Source organism: Gekko japonicus, unplaced genomic scaffold (genome assembly GCF_001447785.1).
Source record: "Gekko japonicus isolate JY-2015 unplaced genomic scaffold, Gekko_japonicus_V1.1 scaffold2932, whole genome shotgun sequence".
Taxonomy (NCBI): domain Eukaryota; kingdom Metazoa; phylum Chordata; class Lepidosauria; order Squamata; family Gekkonidae; genus Gekko; species Gekko japonicus.
The window spans coordinates 123,228-128,721 of NW_015164748.1; the positions used below are offsets into that span (position 1 = coordinate 123,228).

The window sequence follows — 5,494 nt, forward strand, 5'->3', positions numbered from 1 at the left end:
CATTCTCGGACTTGATGTTGATGCTGACCTCAGCCTTTTTGGATCCGTTTTGAGGTTTAAATTTTGTTTTAACAAAGTCCAAAATTTTCACTCTAATAGACAGATCTATATGCGCATAGCCGATTCGGCTTATTTTTGCTTTTTCTTTGATAGTTTTAAGGTCCAAAAACTTTAATTTAAATTCAGGTCCTCCACAAAATGTCGGGCGCAACTCCTCTATGATTTTCTGGCTAGAGTAGATCAGTCTTTAGCTCACCGTGCCCTTCCGGTTGTTTCTTCGCTCATCCGGTCCTTCGTTTGTTAATTCCGATCAACTTCTGGTTGATCAACTCCAGTCTAGGCAACACTTTACTTAGACACACTTCCTGTCGGATTCCCTTCTTTGTGGCACCGGCTTCTCAACTCAAGCGACAACTCGCAACAGTTTCGATTTTCAACAGCAACCTTATCTTTCTCTCACCACAGGAATGTTCAACACAGTTAGATTTTCGCTTTTTTAGCCATTAAGATCAAGTCTTTTTTCTCCGAAAAAAGGATTAGCGGGTTTAATATGCTCTTTTACGCTCAACCGCTTAGTCCAGATCTCCTCAAAATACCAGGTTTAAAATGCTCTTTTACGCTCAACCGCTTAGTCCAGATCTCCTCAAAATTCGCCACCGGTAAGCAAACAGTCTTTGTTATCTTTTGCGTCTAAATAGAGTGTCGCACTGCTTCTTTACAAAAAGTTACTCTACCTCTTCTTCAAGAAATCGGGCGATGACGGATTTATGCTGGTAATCCAGCTCGATCGGCTCCTGTAGTGCTGCTTCGCATACGCCCGCGTTGTAGAAGGAGTTCAAAGCGTGACACAAGCCCCCTCCGAGGCTTAATCACACCGATCTCTACTTCTACTTGGGCACCGCTGCTTGCTGGTCATCCCCCCTCACTGGGGGCTGCTGCGTTGGGCTATAGTTAGCCCAAGCTGTCAAAAGGAGCAGTCGCCCACCCCGAGCAATTTCGGGATTCGTTAATTCGCCATCTTAACCCGACCGAAAGCCCACTGCTCTTGCTAGCTCTTTGTTCAGATCAGATGAGGAACAGCTGAGCTAGGCCAATCCATCTTCCCAACTAGGGTTACCAAGTACCTACCTTCGAATCAGCAGGGGACACATGGTTCCCGGCCGGAACATCCCTCGGTGGAACACATCCCCGCCGCACCATGCCATCACCCAGACGTGACGCCATCGGCCAGACATGACGTGGTACCATCGAGTTTCCAGCTCCATTGCCAGAGCGTCGCCCAGCTACGTGGCCAGCGTGCTGGCGTCATGTCTGGGCGACGGCATGGTGCAGCACGTTTGTTTTCCACGCGGGAATGTTCCTGACAAGACATATGTGTCCCCCGCCGATTCAAGGTAAGTACTTGTTAAGCCTATATCCAAACCCTGAAATCCAGAGGTTGCCCCTGGGTTTTCAGTGCTTTGCAACAAATTGGGATGTGATAAAACTAACAAGGAGATGACGGTAGCACTACTACTAAGCCTACTTGCCCTGGCTGGAAGCAAATGCTTCCCTGGTCTTGGTGAGCTTGTTAAGCCTGAACCCTGCTTAAGACCTTGGAGAATTCAGCATCAGCAGGATTATGGTCTGGCCAGAAGATGCAAAACAGAAGGGAGGGGAATATGTGTGTGGATGGGATAGGAGCACACATAAAAAAAAGTGTAACAAGTTTTGGAGGGCCCTCCCTGGGCAATGTATGTTATACATATTAAGGCAGGGGTGTCAGACTCATTTGTTATGAGGGCTGGATTTGACATAAATGAGACCTTGTTGGGCCGGGCCATGTGTGTCATGAAATGTAATGCCAGGTAGCGGAGATATAAACTTTATAAAGGACACAAACACAAAGGGGTTTTTTTTTAGTTTAAATAAAATCATGCTTAAAACATTAGTGTTCTTGCAATACTTTGGTCCCGTTCACACGAGAGGATTTGGGCCAGTAGCGGGACGGTTCGGGGGCGGAGCAAATGGCCGCGATCACACCACAACATCTGGGAAGCGTAGTGCTTCCGTCCCCGAACTGGCCTATCCACGTGATAAACCGCTCCAAGTTGGAACCACCTACCGAGGTGGTTCATCCCAATGGTGTGCCGCAAACCGGGAGTCTGATCGCCGGCGCATCGTTGCGCTGGCGCGTCCCCGGCTCCTAGGCGAACTGCGCATGCTCCGACATGCGCAGTTTGGCTGGCTCGCCGTCCGATCTGTGTTTTCTCCCCGGCGTCTGATCGTGCCGGGGAGAAAGGCGGCGCGGCCAGGGGATCCGTGGGATCCCGCCGCGCCGTTTCAACTTTGGTGCGGCTTTTAAAAGCCACGCTTTTTGGCGGCTTTTCCCCTGCCGTGTGGCAGGGGCCTTTGTTTATTTAACAGTGTCTGATAACTGACACCTCTTGCTCTGAATTACTGCATCAAAATATCTGTGCTGTTGCAATCTTGAGTATGCTATTCAGGTGTGTATCTGTAAGCTGCAAACCTACAATGATGCAACAGCAGCAGAACTGGAAGAAGAAGCAGAAGACAGCCAGTTCCACTGCGGGCCTGACAGAAACCCTCCGGAGGCCTGATCCAGCCCTCGGGCCGCATGTTTGACACCCCTGCATTAAGGCATCATGGTTACAGAAATGATCACAAATGGAAAGCCAGCCCATGCTTTCCACCCTGATATTACAGATATATTTTAAATACACTCAGAATCCCTATGGGGATTGCTCCTTGGGCTTGTGACCAGACCAGGGTCTCTAACAGGGGAGTTGAGCTTGAGCTTGGTGCAAGAACTGAAAAGGGGGTAAGTGTACGTCTGCTTGATGTTTTGTGGCTTCTGAGCTGTTTGGGGCGTGTCTGTGTTAAAATCTCCTAGTTATGGGTGAGTGCCCTAGAAGCACATGGTCCTGCTGGGAAGGGCTTTTCTTTGAGTGAGCTGAGTCAGCTGCCTGCTATTGTCTGACTCCGGAGGGTGGAGCCAAAGTTCTGAGCTGTAAAGCAGAGCTCATTAGAGGGCTGACTCCGTAAGAGGTTTTGGGGATTCCTGTGGGGCTTGCGACCAGTGCTTTGAACAGGATTTCTAATGAGATTTGAGCTTGACAGTTCAGTGTGGGAGGTCAAGGGGGGCAAGAGAGAACCCTCTAGTCTGAGTTTGCTGAGAAAGGACATACATGTTCCACATCAGCCAGATGGGTGGTGTGCTGCTGTATCCTTCCTGCTTCCTAAATCTGCACAAATTCAGGTAAGCACTCTATTTCACGCTAAAAACACCTTTACACAACTAAACCAGTTATGAAGGTAGAAAGCCAGCAGGGGAGTGGGGGCCAGCCAGTGTTTTGCAAGGAGTGCCACATGTATGACTAGCTACCCACTGGGCAGAAATCATAGGTGTGTGCTCAACCCACGGAGTTCTACCAGAAAATTGTAAAAAAACAGGATCGGTATCTTATAATACACGTAGTAATAACAGCAAGAATATTGTATGCTAAGCATTGGAGAAGAAACGAGGTACATTCAAGAGAATAAATTTTAAATAAAATGCCTGAGACTGCTGAGATGGATAAACTAACTTTAATCCTGAAAGGACAAACAGAAGTAACTTTTGAAAATACATGGTCAAGATTTTATAAATGGATTGAAGAATACAATAGCTAAAATATATAGACATTGGGAAATGTATTGTGTGGTCCTGGAGGAAAAATTTAGATTAGTAGGCAGAAAGTTAAAGGGATACAGAGGGAACCAGGGGGGTTACAGGCCAGTGAGTCTGATGTCTGTCACTTTGTCACTTTGCATATCTTGGACATCATCTGTTCATTCTCTGGCTATAGGTCTGAGAGCCTTCCCTGCCATTCTAATGTATTTGATAAAGTGCGCGTGCACACAAAAGATCATACCTTGAAAAACTCTTGGTTAGTCTTAAAGGTGCCACTGGATTCTAAATTTGTTCTACTGCTTCAGACCAACACGGCCGACCATCTGGATCACCACTTTTGGATGAGGGATCCCTCTTTCTGCAGCAGCCTCACCAGCTCTGCTCCCTGGGAGTGAGCCCCCACCCACTTTGGGCAAGCCCTTTTATCCCTTCTTCCCAGGCACCACCCTCTACTCTTCTACTGGTGTGAGTTTCCCCTCCAAATCCCCTGTTAATCAATCACAGGGTCCAGAGGGAACCTGGGAAACGTAGGCCCTGTAGTCACTCTAATATAGGCTTCCCTGGGGCCTGAAGGCCGCACTACCATAAGCCTAGGATCATGACACACACCCCCACCCCCCACTAGATCAAATCATGGGGTCTGGCTATCTGGACCCCCATCGATGAGATCTACATACCAAGGGCAAGGAAATCACACCTCGTTAACAATACCTGGAACCCAATGTGCAAAACGTCTTCAACCATTTACATAGAACTTGGTGTATCTACTGTATACTATTAAATGATAAACACAATTAAACACTACAGCAACAAAATATCAGATACAAAACATATACAGTAAGGTGGCTGATCATCACAATTTCTGCTAAGTTTGGCCGTTTGGAGCCGCCTCCACCACCCTAGTCTCTTTTGCCACCAAAAAGCTTCCACAATCTTTCAGCAGCAGTTTGCATTTCTTGCTTGGAGAGGGGCTTTTTCACTTCACAGTTATGTCCATTTATAATGTGGTACTTCTGAACAACAATTTTGTCAACTGCATCGTGATCATCAAACGTCACAAAAGCAAGCCCTCTTTCCTTCCCACTCAGCCTGTCTTCCGTTGCTTCTACGGCTTTGATCTTGCCATATTTTCCAAAATGTTCTCTTAAATTACATTCTTCTGTGTCTTCTTTAATTCCCCCTACAAATATTTTCTTCACTGTTAACTGGACACCAGGTTTCACAGAATCTTCTCTGGAAACTGCTCTCTTTGGTTCCACCACACGTCCATCTACCTTATGTGGTCAAGCTGCCATTACAGCATCTACCTCCTCCACGCAAGAATAGGTCACAAAACCAAACCCATGTGAGCCTTTTATATGTGGGCCTCTCACCACTGCACAATTGGTGAGTGTACCCCATGTTTCAAAGTGTTCCCTTAAACTATCATCGGTAGTTTCAGAGCTTAGGCCACCAATAAACAGTTTCCGCAACTGTTCTGGTTCCTTAGGATCCTGGCCCTGTGAAGATCTCCTCCTTCTCCTCTTGTAATCTTCAGCTTCTCTCTTCTCTTTATACGCCATTTTGGGGAAGTGTTCTGCCTCAGTTGCTCCTTTTAAGAGCCCGCCTGCTTCTCCTTCTGTGCAGTGCTGACCATTAGTCAAACTTCCATCCAGCTCTGTTTGTCATAACAAAAGGGGGCAAAGAAATTCTTACGGGGAGGGGAATGATAGATGTATGTGTGAACCATTTGCTCCTAGTGGTATAACTTTCCCAAGGATGAAACCTCCCCCTCCCCATGAGGGGGGATGCCAGAAGACTCTTTGAAGCCTGGTTTCTTTA

General features: G+C 47.1%; 1 pseudogene; it reads right to left on the reverse strand.

Annotated features, from left to right (window-relative positions):
* Positions 1–4,572: 4,572 nt before the first annotated feature.
* LOC107109071 lies at positions 4,573–5,235 on the reverse strand (annotated as a pseudogene).
* Between the last annotated feature and the right edge of the window lie 259 nt (positions 5,236–5,494).